The sequence below is a fragment of the Bos javanicus genome, chromosome 11 (genome assembly GCF_032452875.1).
Source record: "Bos javanicus breed banteng chromosome 11, ARS-OSU_banteng_1.0, whole genome shotgun sequence".
Taxonomy (NCBI): Eukaryota; Metazoa; Chordata; class Mammalia; order Artiodactyla; family Bovidae; genus Bos; species Bos javanicus.
The window spans coordinates 57,232,374-57,249,770 of record NC_083878.1 but is presented as its reverse complement, the minus strand read 5'-3'; the positions used below and the strand labels follow the sequence as shown (position 1 = coordinate 57,249,770).

General features: G+C 37.3%; 1 non-coding gene across 1 annotated transcript; it reads right to left on the bottom strand.

The window, feature by feature from the left end:
* Positions 1-14,886: 14,886 nt before the first annotated feature.
* On the bottom strand, positions 14,887-15,049 carry LOC133257903 (U1 spliceosomal RNA). Its single transcript, XR_009739760.1, has one exon. It is a non-coding gene; the product is annotated as a U1 spliceosomal RNA (small nuclear RNA).
* Between the last annotated feature and the right edge of the window lie 2,348 nt (positions 15,050-17,397).

Genomic DNA, 17,397 nt, shown 5'->3' with positions numbered 1-17,397 from the left:
TCACCCAATGCATCCTTCCTTAATCATTTCTCTTTCCTTACCATTTTCGTTTCATGAACCTGACCTTCTGCTATTCCAAACTATCAAGTTATTTTAAATAGGTAATAACTCTAAAGGTGGAGGGCAAGTATGGGATAGTGAAAAATTACTGCATTTTACATCATTTTTATGAAATATGAACTTTCACCATCACTGTCAAAAGAGAACTTAGCTGTACTTAATTCTTGCTTTAATTATCTCTGTGGATTATGCTCCTCCACAAGTTCTACAAGTTCAAGGATGCAGTTAATTTGGAGACTATCCAGGAAGAAGCAGTGAAAATGATTAAGATGCTGGGAAATTGGCTCTGTTATTAAGAGAGAAAGAATCAGATAGACTGATGGCAATGTGTTTTTTCAAGTATAATTTAAATGTATTCATAAGGTACATAATTACTTTTTCCTTGATATACTCTAGGGACTGGCACAGGAAAATGGGATTAAATTGATTCAAAATTGTGACTATACTTTAATTTTTAAAACCTAACATAAAAGTTGGACATCAGAAAAAAATATGACAGTCATTTTGTTCATTAAAAAAGTATTCTTTCAAAAGCAAATATATCAATTACTACTTGACAAAGACATTGGAGGCAGTGAAAATGAACATTATAGGAATGCCTTCCAAGTGAAGAGCAATTAAATAGAAAAAGTAAAACAAAAACAAAAAGGAAGCTTCCACTGAAATTATAGTTTAAATCAATGAATATATTATTCAATAACTTAAAACTACTGTGTAGAATGGGGTGTTCTAAGTTTTGAACCTCTGTTTACCTGAATGGACTTTTAATATATACATAGAGTTGGAGTGAACAGTGAGAAATAGAATGAGAATTCAAAACTCAGTAGGCATGACCATACTATTCCTTGCACATACTGTTGATCTACACATGGCTTTACTTTTTTTTTTTTTTAAACTTTACAATATTGTATTGGTTTTGCCATACAGCAACATGAATCTGCCACGGGTGTACATGTGTTCTCCATCCTGAGCCCCCCTCCTACCTCCCTCCCCATACCATCCCTCTGGGTCATCCTAATGCACCAGCCCCGAGCATCCAGTATCATGCATCAAACCTGGACTGGCGATTCATTTCATATATGATATTATACATGTTTCAGTGCCATTCTCCCAACTCATCCCACCCTCACCCTTTCCCACAGAGTCCAAAAGACTGTTCTATACATCTGTGTCTCTTTTGCTGTTTCGCATACAGGGTTATCATTACCATCTTTCTAAATTCCATATATATGTGATAGTATATGTTGGGAGGCACAGTGCTAAATAGCCTTGAAGGAGAAAGTCAGTGGGAAAATGACGAAGGGCCAGAAGTACCCAGGCATTTGTGTACTGATAGCTGAAGAACATTTCCTGCCTTTGCCTATGCTCGGCGCCTAGATTTAACAATTAAACATTAAAGATGTTGCTTGAGAAAATGGGTCATGGATAAATACATGGGTCGTTAAGAATGCGCTGTTCCTTGAAGTATCTTTTACTGATTATATCCTAGCCTTGTACGTGTTCTGCTTGCTGTATGTGCTAAGCTCTTTGTTCCTTGCTCCTATAAAAAGGCTTGACTGCAGAAATAAACTTGTCAGTCCTTGCAGAGACTGTCCAAGTGTTGTTCTTTCCCGTTTGCCCTTTCCAAGTTCCGGAGACACATCTCCAACAAGTGGCGCCTGAACAGGGACTTGAAGGAAGACTGAACAAAGCGGCGAGCCCTGCAGAAAGAGGTAAGCAGGATGGGAGAACATAGCAGTAAGATTCCTTTCATTTCTATAATGCATCACTTTCTGAAACAAACTGGTGGTAATGTTTCAAGAGATCAGTTGAATGACTGCTATCATATTTTACTGGAACATAATCCGTGGTTACCAGAGAAGGGGATGCTTGATCTAGACATATGGAAAAGGGTTAAGAATAATGTTTTGCGAGCATATCGGCAAGGAGTCCGTATTCCCCCTCAATGGTGGGTTACATGGTCACTCATACAGGCTGTCATAGAACAAATTGAAGGGCATAATGTTGATTTGGAAGTAGAAACTGTTCAGTCTTTACATGAATATGAGCTTAAGGAACAAGATATGCAAGGTGCTTTGAAATATAAGAATGTTATGCTTAATCAGACACAATCCCGGGAAAAACAGCTTGGAGACATGTGTATACAGGATGTGTCAAAACTGAAGCCACTTAGAGCAAAGGTCATTTTTCAACAGACAGCCCAAACCTGAGGTTTTTCCTTCTGCTCCGTCTGTAACAGCATTTGCTAACTTTGCTCATACTAACCATTTCACTCCTTCTCGGGAGATGCCTGCTTGCGCTTTCACTTTCCCAATACAGTTTGATCAGCCTGCCCAAGGCCAGAATGCTTGGGCTGGTCTAGATTTTGGTATGTTGTCCAGCTTTAAGAAAGCATGCACTCTGTATGGACCTACTTCTCCTTACTGTGTAGAATTCCTCAGAGGATAGGCTGATCATTGGATGTCATATGATTTTTTCAAGTAGCAAAGATGGTTCTAAATCCTCAACAATTACTTCAGTGGCAAATGTGGGTTAAAGATGAGGCCCGACAAATGATGATGACCAGCAATCTCATGGTAACCCTGCCAATTTAACCTATGATATACTCACTGGAACGGGAGCCACGGCTGATATGACTGCGCAATTAGATAATATTACCCCTCAGATGTTGCATTTCATTAGAGAAATTTCTTGCAGAGCATGGGCAAAGGTTGATAATGTTAATTCTGATGGTTCATTTGTCAAGAATACCCAGGGACATGCGGAGGAATATGCCCAATTTATAGGAAAATTAAAGGATGCCATCGAAAAATCTATCAGAGATGAAACCTTACAAAATATTATTTTCAAACAACTTGCCTTTGAAAATGCTAATGAGGAATGTTGATCCGTGTTTAGACCAATTAGAGAAACCGGTTCTCTTATGGAATATTTGAAAGCTTGTAGAGATATCGGATCTATGTCCCATAGAGCAAAATTAGTGGCACTAGAAACTTGCAATGTGCAAAAGGCTGCCAGTGCTAAATGCTTTAACTGCGGGAAGGCCGGCCGTATGAAAAAACAATGCCAAATGCCCGTGCAAACAGCCAAAAATAATCTTACTTCTAATAAAGAAAGGGCCCCGGGAGTTTGCCCAAAATGTAAAAGGGGATTCCATTGGTTGAATGAGTGTCGTTCCAAATTTGATAAGGATGGAAATGCATTCACACCAGAGGAACAACAAAAACAACAGGGAAACTGATAAAGGGGCTATCCTCTAGCCCCACTACAAAAGGAGGACCCAACATTATGACACTGCAAGCAGCTACATCTAAGAGTGCTTGCATTGATATACCTAGTCCTTATGATATGGAATTAATAGAATTATACAATCCTCATAAAATCCCCACTGGATATTATGGTCCGATCCCACCTGGAACAGTTGGACTAATTTGGGGACGTAGCAGCTGTACAATGAAAGGTTTAGTAGTATTGACTGGAGTTGTGGATGAAGATTATGAAGGAGAGATACATGTCATGGTGAATGTCGTAGAATTAAGAAATGTATATCTACAAAAAGGGGAACGCTTTGCACAATTATTACTTTTGCCATATGTCAAACCAATGAGGGCATCTGATAAAATTAGGCAGGGAGGTTTTGGTAGCATCAACCTTACTGCCGTACTATCTACCTTATTAAAGGAACATCAAAAGCCTATGCTTACTCTAAAGATACGGGAAAAAAATTTCACAGGTCTGTTGGATACAGGAGCCGACATTTCCATTATTAGAACTGAAGAATGGTCCCTTGAATGGGGTAAGACTGTGGCTCCTTTCAGACTGTTAGGGGTAGGAGAGGCTGATGCTACATGAACTTTCATCAGTGCATCCTATTTACAAACTTATGGTCCTGATCAAATTGTAGTTTACGTCAAACCATATATTACCAGTATCCCTATTAATTTGTGGGGAAGGGATTTTCTTGAACAAACAAAAGCCACAGTCTCTCTAAATGAGCCTTTTTGATGGGGGCCATTGAGTTAACACCGCTGCCTCTCGATTGGGAATCTGATGCCCCAGTATGGACACCTCAATGGCCCCTGACTAAAGAAAAGTTTGCAGCTCTCACACAATTAGTAAATGAGCAGTTACAGAAAAATCATATAGAGCCTTCATTTTCCCCATGGAATTCTCCCATTTTTGTAATAAAAAAGAAATCAGGAAAATGGCAAATGTTGATAGATTTAAGAAATGTTAATAATACTATGATTCCTATGGGGCCCTTACAACCTGGATTGCCCTCCCCTTCCATGGTGCGAAAAGGATGGCCTGTAATTATTATTGATTTACAAGATGCTTTTTTACTATACATTTGCATCCTAAAGATAGAAAACGTTTTGCTTTTTCAGTTCCCTCTATAAATCACAGGGCTCCTGTTAAAAGATTTCAATGGAAGATTTTACCTCAGGGGATGATGAACTCTCCTACCATTTGCCCATATCTCATATCTGTTTTATTACAATCCAGTAGAGATAAATATCCTACTGCCTTCATAATTCATTATATGGATGACATACTCCTTTCCATGGAATCTGAACTTTGTTTGTAATAGTTATATGATGAAGTCACCACCACTCTTCAAAATCATGGCCTACTTGTTGCGCCAGATAAAATTCAATTGAAAGCACCCTTTAATTACCTAGGACATATTATGGAAGAGTCTAAGAGTCTAAGATAAAACCTCAAAAAACTCAAATCTCTGTGCATTCTCTATATAATCTCTACTGATTATATCCCAGCCTTGTATGTGTTCTGCTGGCTGTATGTGCTAAGCTCTTTGTTCCTTGCTCCTATAAAAAGGCTTGACTGCAGAAATAAACTTGTCAGTCCTTGCAGAGACTGTCCAAGTGTTGTTCTTTCAGGTTTGCCATTTCCAAGTCCTGGAGAGATATCTCCAACAGTATACTGATTGGTGCTTTTCTTTCTGGCTTACTTCACTCTGTATAATAGGCTTCAGTTTCATCCACCTCATTAGAACTGATTCAAATGTATTCTTTTTAATGGCTGAGTAATACTCCATTGTGTATATGTACCAGAGCTTTCTTATCCACTCATCTGCTGATGGACATCTAGGTTGCTTTCATGTCCTGCCTATTATATACAGTGCTGCGATGAACATTGGGGTATATGTGTCTCTTTCAATTCTGATTTCCTTGGTGTGCATGCCCAGCAGTGGGATTGCTGGGTCATAAAAGAAGAGAAGCGAAAAGCAAAGGAGAAAAGGAACGATATAAGCATCTGAATGCAGAGTTCCAAAGAAAAGCAAGAGATAAGAAAGCCTTCCTCAGCGATCAGTGCAAAAAAATAGATGAAAACAAAAGAATGCAAAAGACTAGAGATCTCTTCAAGAAAATTAGAGCTACCAAGGGAACATTTCATGCAAAGATGGGCTCGATAAAGGTCAGAAATGGTATGTACCTAACAGAAGCACAACATATTAAGAAGAGGTGGCAAGAATACACAGAAGAACTTTAGAAAAAAGATCTTCATGACCAAGATAATACCTATGGTGTGATCACTCACCTAGAGCCAGACATCTTGGAATGTGAAGTCAAGCAGGCCTTAGAAAGTGTCACTATGAACAAAGCTGGTGGACGGAATGGAATTCCAGTTGAGCTATTTCAAATCCTGAAAGATGATGCTATGAAAGTGCTGCACTCAATATGCCAGCACATTTGGAAAACTCAGCAGTGGCCACAGGACTAGTAAAGGTCAGTTTTCATTCCAATCCCAAAGAAAGACAATGCAAAAAAATGCTCAAACTACCACACAATTGCACTCATCTCACATGCTAGTAAAGTAATGCTCAAAATTTTCCAAGCCAGGCTTCAGCATTATGTGAACCATGAACTTCCAGATGTTCAAGCTGGCTTTAGAAAAGGCAGAGGAACCAGAGAGCAAATTGCCAACATCCACTGGATCATCGAAAAAGCAAAAGAGTTCCAGAAAAACATCTATTTCTGCTTTATTGACTATGCCAAAGCCTTTGACTGTGTGGATCACAATAAACTGTGGAGAATTCTGAAAGAGATGGGAATACCAGACCAACTGACCTGCCTCTTGAGTAACCTATATGCAGATCAGGAAGCAACAGTTAGAACTGGACATGGAACAACAGACTGGTTCCAAATAGGAAACGGAGTATGTCAAGGCTGTATGTTGTCACCCTGCTTATGTAACTTATATGCAGTGTATATCATGAGAAACACTGGGCTGGAAGAAGTACAAGCTGGAATCAAGATTTCCAGGAGAAATATCAATAATCTCAGATATGCAGATGACAGCACCCTATGGCAGAAAGTGAAGAGGAACTCAAAAGCCTCTTGATGAAAGTGAAAGTGGAGAGTGAAAAAGTTGGCTTAAAGCTCAACATTCAGAAAAGTAAGATCATGGCATCTGGTCCCATCACTCCATGGGAAATAGATGGGGAAACAGTGGAAACAGTGTCAGACTTTATTTTTTGGGCTCCAAAATCACTGCAGGTGGTGATTGCAGCCATGAAGTTAAAAGACACTTACACCTTGGAAGGAAAGTTATGACCAACCTAGATAGCATACTCAAAATCAGAGACATTATTTTGCCAACAAAGGTCCATCTAGTCAAGGCTATGGTTTTTCCAGTGGTCATGTATCATTGTGAGAGTTGTACTGTGAAGAAAACTGAGTGCCAAAGAATTGATGCTTTTGAACTGTGGTGTTGGAGAAGACTCTTAAGAGTCCCTTGGACTGCAAAGAGATCCAACCAGTCCACTCTAAAGGAGATAGTCCTGGGTGTTCTTTGGAAGGAATGATGCTAAAGTTGAAACTCCAATGTTTTGGCCACCTCGTGTAAAGAGTTGACTCATTGGAAAAGACTCTGATGCTGGGAGGAATTGGGGGCAGGAGGAGAAGGGGATGACAGAGGATGAGATGGCTGGATGGCATCACCGACTCGATGGACATGAGTTTGAGTGAACTCCGGGAGTTGGTGATAGACAGGGAGGCCTGGCGTGCTGCTATTCATGGGGTCACAAAGAGTCAGACACGACTGAGCGACTGAACTGAACTGAACTGAACTGAACTAATGGCAGTTCTATTTCCAGTTTTTGAAGGAATCTCCACACTGTTCTCCATAGTGGCTGTACTAGTTTGCATTCCCATCAACAGTGTAAGAGGATTCCCTTTTCTCCACACCCTCTCCAGCATTTATTTCTTGTAGACTTTTCGATAGCAGCCATTCTGACTGGTGTGAAAAGGTACCTCATTGTGGTTTTGATTTGCATTTCTCTGTTAATGAGTGATGTTGAGCATTTTTTCATGTGTTTGTTAGCCATCTGTATGTCTTCTTTGGAGAAATGTCTGTTTAGTTCTTTGGCCCATTTTTTGATTGGGTCGTTTATTTTTCAGGGATTGAGCTGCAGGAGTTGCTTGTATATTTTTGAGATTAGTTGTTTGTCAGTTGCTTCATTTGCTATTATTTTTCCCATTCTGAAGGTTGTCTTGAGAAAGAAGAATGGAACTGGAGGAACCAACCTGTCTGACTTCAAGCTCTACTACAAAGCCACAGTCATCAAAACAGTATGATACTGGCACAAAGATGGAAATGTAGATCAATGGAACAAAATAGAAAGCCCAGAGATAAACCAAGCACCTATGGACACCTTATCTTTGACAAAGGAGGCAAGAATACACAATGGAGAAAAGACAATCTCCTTAATGAGTGGTGCTGGGAAAACTGGTCAACCACTTGTAAAAGAATGAAACTAGAACACTTTCTAACACCATACACAAAAATAAACTCAAAATGGATTAAAGATCTAAATGTAAGACCAGAAACTATAAAACTCCTAGAGGAGAACATAGGCAAAACACTGTCCGACATACATCATAGCAGGATCCTCTATGACCCACCTCCCAGAATGTTGGAAATAATAGCAAAAATAAACAAATGGGACCTAATTAAAATTAAAAGCTTCTGCACAACAAAGGAAGCTCTAAGCAAGGTTTTACTTTTAAAGTAAATGTCTAATATTAAAAATTTGAAGATTTCACATCAAATTAGAGGTTTCTATCTTTCCTTGGGGGGGGGGGGTGGGATACTATAGGATCAGTCATCAATTCAGTCAGTCAGTCATGTCCAACTCTTTGCAACCCGATGGACTACAGGACACTGGGATTCTCTGTCCATCACCAACTCCTGGAGCCTACTCAAACTCATATCCGTCATTTCTGCGATGCCATCCAATCATCTCATCCTCTGTCATCCCCTTTTCCTCCAGCCTTCAATCTTTCTCAGCACCAGGGTCTTTTCCAATGAGTCGGTTCTTTGCATCAGGTGGCCAAAGTATTGGAGTTTCAGCTTCAGCATCAGTTCTTCCAATGAATTTTCAGGACTGATTTCCTTTAGGAAAGACTGGTTGGATCTCCTTGCAGTCCAAGGAACTCTCAAGAGTCTTCTCCAACACCACAGTTCAAAAACATCAATTCTTCAGCGCTCAGCTTTCTTCACAGTCCAACTCTCACATCCATACATGACTACTGGAAAAACCATAGCTTTGACTAGACAGACCTTTGTTGGCAAAGTAATCTCTCTGCTTTTTAATATACTGTCCTGTATAGGTTGGTCATAAACTTTTCTTCCAAGGAGCAAGTGTCTTTTAATTTCATGGCTGCAATCACCATCTGCAGTGATTTTGGAGCCCAAAGTTCATCTTTGCATGAAAGTTTCCCTTGGTATCTCTAATTTTTTTGAAGAGATCTCTAGTCTTCCCCAATTTATTGTTTTCCTCTATTTCTTTGCTTTGATCACTGAGGAAGGCTTTCTTATCTTTCCTTGCTATTCCTTGGAACTCTGCATTCAAATGGGTATATCTTTTCTTTTCTCCTTTGCCTTTAGCTTCTCTTCTTCTCACAGCTATTTTTTAAGGCCTCATCAGATAAACTTTTTGCATTTCTTTTTCTTGGGGATGGTCTTGATCACTGCCTCCAGTGCAGTGTCACAAACCTCCATTCCTAGTTCTTCAGGCACTCAGATCTAATCCCTTGGATCTATTTGTCACTTCCACTGTATAAGAGGATAAGAGGACAGTTTATCTGATTCTTCCCTCTTAAAAATACGATAGGATAAGGGTGTCTGCACCCTCTATAGGATAAGCAGGTCTGCACTCTCACAGGTAAATGAGTACATGAAGTTGTATAATAGCATTTATTCCTTAGGATAAACCACATGTGCTTTTGTTCACCATGATTCTCATTTCCTATTATTGAATAGATTCCCAAAGTATACCAAAGTCTCATGTGAGTTATCATTCATCATTTTGGGGCAGTTATATTTCATTTATTTATCAATTTGTCCTCTACTCATTTATTGAAATTCATGACATAGCGAATTCTGTGCTTTTCCAAAGACTGTAAGAGGATTCAGCAACAATTTGATCTGTACTGGGTATAAGTTGAAACATTCTTGTCATTAGATATTTGCTTTTAGATACAAAAAGAAAATCCAAAAGGTCACTTGAAATATATTGGCATTTGAAGCATGGAGAGATTAAAGTATTACCATATTGCTGCAATCTGACAAATCATTATGAATTAATTATTAAATTGGCTTTTAGTCACTGGTCGTTCGAAGGTCATACAGCAACTGAGACAAATCACATTGTGTGCTTTCCCTCTTATGTTTTCATTACTGAATTTCTCTAATTTCAGTTACTAAATAAATTATGTTAGACAATCCAAAACAAAAAAAATACGAAAAAAAAAAAAACATCCAAGTAAGTTTTGTTTTTATTTTCTTTACATTTCATCAGTGCTCATACTTGAATAATTAGTATGTGGTCATAATTTTCCATTTGCATTAAACATGTTTTAAAAACCTATCATCCTTTCAACAATTAACAAATACATAATAGACAATTATTGGACTGCATCATTTTCTAATTACTGAGCATAAGCCTATGAGTAAACCACTCTGCCCTCATCCAATTTGCATTCAGGTGGGCAATACACACACAACAAGCAAGACAGATAAACCAATTGTAAAATGCATTGTTGTTAAATGCTGAAGAAAAACAAAACAGGGAAGAGTGACATAAAAGCAAGAATCAAAATTTTACAAAGTTTGACCAGGAAATAAGCTAACTTTTAATATAAAACTAACACTTGAATCAAAGTCTTGTGGAATCGAATGAGTTAGTTTTACAATAATATCTGCTGTTGGTGCTGCTAAGTCGCTTCAGTCGTGTCCGACTCTGTGCGACCTCATAGAGGGCAGCCCACCAAGATCCCCTGTCCCTGGGATTCTCCAGACAAGAATACTGGAGTGGGTTGCCATTTCCTTCTCCAAAGCATAAAAGTGAAAAGTGAAAGTGAAGTCGCTCAGTCGTGTCCGACTCTTAGCGAACCCATGGATTGCAGCCTACCAGGCTCCTCTGTCCATGGGAGTTTCCAGACAAGAGTACTGAAGTGGGTTGTCATTGCCTTCTCCAAAATAATATCTAATTATATACTTAGTCAATATTGTTATATATAGTGTGTTTTGCCATTTTTTTTTACCATATCAATATTTCTGGAATTCCATACTGCTGCAAAATATTGCAATACAAACTCACACAAACAAAAAAACACAATATATTTTTTAACACAATATATCTTAAGCTTTGTGATGATAAAATGGGTAAATACATATGTAAAAGGTATTTACATGTTTGAGGTGCACATCTAAGATGTGTGTACTTTAAGTTAAATATATTTCATCTCAATTAGAAAAATAAAAACAACAACAATAATAGTACTACTACTACTACAATATCTTCATTATTACCCTCACTGTTTGAAACTTTATTATCTCTAAGGCCTGTATGAGAGATTTTCCATACATTATTTTATTTAGTAACTATTAAAAACTTTGATAGAGAAATATATATGTGAAACAATTTGCTGAAAATAAATACTGTGCACTACTGGAGATATACTAGTGAAAAATAATACAAGATGATTCTCCTCACATCTCTTAACTGTAGTGAGTAAGACAGATATAAAAAGTTTCACTAATAAGTGTTTTTTTGTTAATCAGCTACTATATTTCTTCAATGATTAGGACACATTTCCCTATGTTCTTCCCTTATCCCCCGGGTAAAAGGAAATAACCACCAATGGCAGTTATTCTCAAGCTTTGTAAACTGATGACACTTTAATATTCTTAAATTTATTCAGAACTCCAAGGAGCTTTTGTTTATATGTATATACATTGATACTTACCACATAAGGATTAAAGCAGATGTTTAAAATATCTACTTAGAACTTTATTTTAAAATAACACTGTAATCATCATATGCTAAAAAAAGAACCTATTTTAGTAAAAAAAATAAAGAGTCAATATCTTCTAAAAGAATAATTGCATTGTTTTCATTTTTGTAAATTTCTTTGATATGTGGTTTCTGGTTTCTTGTATCTGCTTCCACAGTGATCATGATTCAATATTTCACACTATGCAGCTTCTGGATAACTCCCTCTACATTGATAAAAGAAAAAACATCTTATTAGTATTGAGAAAGTAGTTTTGACCTCATCGGGCTCCTGAAATGGCACCACACTGTAAGATCTGCTGTTCTAAGGGGGAAAAAAAAAAAAAAATCCCCACATAACATGGGGAAGGGGAAAAGAAACTACAAGAATGATAACTCTAACAATGGAGTCAAAAGGGAATTTAGTTGCTGGGGATACTACTAGTAATGTTAATCAAAATCTGGTGACTCAATCATTATGGGGAATCTGTTACTAATCACCTCCATTACCTAAAGTATATCAAATAAACACTGCAGAGACTTTTAATTTAAAGTGAGGGATTTAAACTATATCCTCAAACTCCCTCTGCAACATGAATATTCTATCATTTTGCAAAATCAAGATATTCTTGGGGTTTCTTCCCACTGCCATCCTGAAGATTTTGCATAGCAGTGAAGGATAAATAAAGGAACAGGAATGTGTTTCAGAACATAATTGCCCTGCTCACACTTGAAATGCTGTTACTGAGAAAGCTTCTAAGATGAGCACTGTTCCTTAGGGAGCACAGACCTTTAACAGAAGAGGGGTGAGCATATTTTGAATTAATTATTGGTCCCTAGAATGGTAGAATTTAAGCCAGTTAACAACCAGAAGTAGTTACTAAGCCCTTTAACCTGAAAGGATACTAACACAGCAGAGATTTCTCTGGCAGGTACAGTGAAGTAATGGTGCCTGGGATCAATGGAAGTATAATTTGAAGGTTCTGTGGTCATGGTCTCTTTTGATACATGTTTAAACACAGCTTGTACTCAGTTATAAACTGCGCTTGACACAGATGCTGGTTTACCTGAAAATCTTATTCCTTTCAGATATAATTTTGTAACCATTTCGTGTTCTATCAACCACTTATTCCTGTTTGGGGCTCTGTCCAATCAATTCAACTTGATGCTTTGTAAATTATAAATGACAATGTAACTGTATTTCTAATATCTGTTTATAAAATAAGCAGCATATTTCAAGTAATAATGGAACTTTTGTATGTTGTGTGCTTTTTAAAATTCTTGTGGGTGTTCTTTTCCTAATTGTTTTATTTATAAAATATCAAGGGTTCTTTAGCTAGTTTGTCAGATCACTTTTTTTTTTCCGAAAAATAATGTCTGAAAAATTTGGAATGACTCTAAGTATCATTATGTATTATATAATCAAGTATAATCCTACATTTAGTTGTCTTGGAAAATATAATCCAGTGAAAAAATATCCTTCTAAACCATTTGTCTGTCAATTGTTCTTTCAATAAAAATGGCAAAACTGTTTACAATAAACAATTGAATATATACTTATTCTGTTAATAAACATAAAAAAACACACAATAAGAAACAATGGAAAAGCAGAAAATAGCAAGAAGATAAATGAAAAATGAATTGTGCTAAATGTGTAGGCTAATTTCTATAGTATCAAAACTTTGCTAATTACACTTACTTTGTAATTATAGTATGATGCATATAAGTCAAATCATTGTGCTATATATCTTAAGCTTATACACTACTCTATCTCAATTATATTTTTTTAAAATGAAAGGAAAACAAACAAAAGAAGCTCTACATATCTGGTTCTCCATATTTTCAGTTTGTTTTATGACTCTAGCTGAGTCAGGCTTTCTTTGGTTTGTCAAATATTTACACAAATTTACTGAATATATTCATAATTGTTCTGCCCTTTGACTTTTTTGGCTATTGTGAATGAGAATTTTCCTTCATAATTTATAAGTAATTATTATGGACATACAGGGAAGATAGTTATTTAGAGAAAAATAAATTATTTTTATTTAGTTATGTCAGTAAACTATCAATTCTAATTTTTCATGCCTGTTTTAGTGCTTCAATATAAGCTATATAAATACAAAAATAAGAAGTATTTTCCTAAACGTAGTTACTTTTGTTGCTTGAATGGGTTATTTTTCTACTTAGCACCTCTGAAACTATGCTAAATAAGAAGGGATTTATAGGTAATGTTTCATTAGAGGCTAATTTTATTTTTTCTCTCCAAAATTTATTTTCTTAAAATTCAGTTTAACATATCAAACTCTACAGAAGGTAATAAATGAATTAAATTCTCACTCCTTCCATTCCCCAGTCATTGACTTCTCTTTCATAGTCACCATTAAACTTTTTATTGTCTTTTAGAATATTTTTATTAGTTTTTTTTTTTCACTTCTTCAAATAGGGAAAAAACTGTTCAAATTTAGTCTAGTTCACTCTGATTGCTTTCTATCACTCCATGAATGTTCTAGAGGCAGCCAAATGTGATGTTACCCAGAGGAGCTCTGAACCGAGGCCACAGATTCAAGTCATTTTCTCAATATCCTGTCCAGAGATGATGTCTCATCTGTAGTATTCCTCCCCACCTTAGTTGTATGGACAGTTAAATGAATTAGACGTGTGTGTGTGTGTGTGTGTGTGTGTTCAGTCGCTCAGTTGTGCCTGACTCTTTGTGATCCTATGGACTGTAGCCTGCCACGCTCCTGTGGGCATGGATTTTCCTAGGCAAGAATACTGGAGTGGGTAGCCATTCCTTTCCCTGGGGGATCTTCCTGACTCAGGGATCAAACCTGCATCTCTTGTGTCTCCTGCATTGGCAGGCAGATTCATTAGCACTAAAGTCACATGGGAGGCTCAAATGAATTCCATGTACCTTAAATATGAGACATTAAGTAAATGATGCTTAATAGATATGTATAGAGATTGCCTGCCAGAGAGTAAGCACTCTAAGAGCTAGCTATATTTATCAATCTTCACAAATATTGTTGAAGTTGTATTTAATAAGTCTAGATCTCCATCTTATTCTAAATTATTTCCACACACACATATAAATATCTTCTTTCTACTGCTAAATAGGCAACATCTTAGATTACCTTTCCTACCTGGACTACTCACATTCTAAATTATTTTTCTAGAAATAGAGTGTGTGTACTCACTAGAGGAGGTGTGCAGGATGAACCTCTGAAGTTTCTAAAGATAATTCTAAATTTTATATTTACTTCATGTTTAGAAAGTTGGAAAATGAAGACCTTAATATTTGACCAAGGATTGTGACCCTGCTGACCACAAGCATCAGGAGAACTCCAATTAGGGAAGGAATGCAAGGAAAAAGTGTCCTGAATGGAAGTCTCTTGCCACTAAAGGGGTTTAATAATGAGACTCATAGAGTAATGTATGCATGATCAAAAGAATTTACATATTGTGTCAACTATTTTTTAAGACCATGTTCCAAAATTGAGGGATGGCTTTCAAATTTTCCCCATGACTAGGTGAAAGTGCAAACACAGTCTCCTGCTAACAGAAGAAATGCAGTTCTGTTTACCACATTTGTTAAAATTTCAGAGGTTAGCAATTCTGTAGCGCAAGGGATAAGCCTCATCAAGAGAATACCACCTTCTTGATGATGGTATCTCCCCTGCCAGCAAGTATCAAAGTAAATATTGACTGAAGAGCGTATTGATCCTACAAGTAATAGAGAATGGAGGGGAAAGGCCAGACTGACACTGCTACTCCTGACATGAGTTCTACCCCAGCCTCATTATTGTTCTTGTTGCTTAGCACTAAGTCATGTCTGACTCTTTGAGGTCCCACGGACTGCAGCATGCCGGGCATCTCTGTCCTCCACTATCCCCCAGAGTTTTCTAAAATTCATGTCTACTGAGTAGATCATGCTATCTAACCATTTTATCCTCAGTTTACCTCTTCTTGTGCCTTCAATATTTCTCAATATTATGATCTTTTCCAAAGATGGTCATCTGAATTCAATTGGCCCATTTCTGTCCATTTTAATTCACCAATAAAAATAAATTTTAGTTCATTTTAGTTCACAAAGAAAAAGAAATGCAAAAAGGAAAATGACTGGCTGAGGAAGCTTTACAAACAGTTGACCAATATATCTACTACTACAAAAGGGCAAGGCTCCCTTTGAAGAATTGGAGCAGCCCTCATAGTCAACAAGAGTCCATAATACAGTACTAGAGTGCAATCTCAAAAATGATCTCAGTTCATTTCCAAGACAAATCATTCAACATCACAGTAATCCAAGTCTATGTCCCAACTACTGATTCTGCAAAAGATGAAGTTGACTGATTCTATGAAGACCTACAACACCAAAAACAGATGTCATTTTCATTATAGAAGACTGGAATGCAAATGTAGGAATTCAAGAGATACCCAGAATAATAGGCAAGTTAGACCTTGGAGTACAAAATGAAATTGGGAAAAGGCTAATCGTTTTGTCAGGAGAATATGCTAGTCATAGCAAACACCCTTTTCCAACAATCCAAGTGAGTACTCTACACATGGACATCACTAGCAGGTCAATACTGAAATCAGATTGATTATGATCTTTGCAGCTGAAGAAACAGAGATCTATCCCATGTCTCTCTTTAGTTTATTTATTTATATCACTAAAAACTTCTTTCACATCATCACAGAAATTTTCCAAACAAATTTTTAAATAAAATTTTGCATTATAGGTAGAAAAGAATATAAAATAAATGTATAAAGTAGTGTCAACTAATTAAAAAAAAAAGCACAAAGTTAGAGTTGAGAGTCCAGCTTTATTTAGGGCAAAATGAGGACGGCAGCCCAGGAGATAGTACCTCAGATAGCTCTGAGAAACTGCTCAGAAGAGGCAGAGGGGAAGGTCAGCATATATGTGATTTTCATGAAGGAGGAATACATGCAATCAAGCACATATTTTTCCAGAAGGTTTCTGCTAGTCATGAGAAACAGTTGCCACCATAAAGGATTTTAGTGCTTTTATATATGATGAGGGAGAAGGCAATGGCACCCCATTCCAGTACTCTTGCCTGGAAAATCCCATGGGCAGAGGAGCCTGGTAGGCTGCAGTCCATGGGGTCGCTAAGAGTCGGACACGACTGAGCGACTTCACTTTCACTTTTCACTTTCATGCACTGGAGAAGGAAATGGCAATCCACTCCAGTGTTCTTGCCTGGAGAATCCCAGGGACGGGAGAGCCTGGTGGGCTGCCGTCTATGGGGTCGCACAGAGTCGCACACGACTGAAGCGACTTAGCAGCAGCATATATGATGAGATATAAGAGGTATAAGAACTGGGCTCAGAAAATTAGCTCCTAAAAATATCTATCTGAAGTCCTGTCCTGCCAGTTTCTCCCTGAACACAGAGTGCTTCATTTCTGCTCTCCACCCTGAACTCCTTTCAGGCAGTATTGAAGATCAGTAACTGCCACAGCATATGAATTAATTCTTGTAGAGGAAGATGGGAAGTACCAATTGGTAGTTGACAGTAGTACCACTGAAGTCTTATTTTCATTTAGATCTATAGCCCTTTATGGGCTATCATTTTCAGTAATGACAGATAATAAAGTCACATAGAGAAATTAATTTAACTTAAAACCACACATAGGAGCTATTGCATCACAAAACATCCAATCAATATTTTCAAATTACAAAATAAATGTAATCAAATTTCTCTCACTAAAATTATTGAAGAATATTATGCCAGTGAGCTTCCCTGGTGGCTCAGTGGTAAAGAATTTGCCTGCTAGTGCAGGAAACATGGGCTCAATCCCTGGGTCAGGAAGATCCCTTGGAGGAGGAAATGGCCATCCATTCCTCCTGGGAAATCTCATGGACAGAGGAGCCTGGGTGGGTTACAGTCCATTGGGTTGCAAAAGAGTTGGACAGGACTTAGCAACTAAATAAACAAACAACTACAACAACAACAACAAAACCCAATTATACTATTAGTCAATATAATAGATATTTTTAAAACTTTGTTTAGTTCTTGTA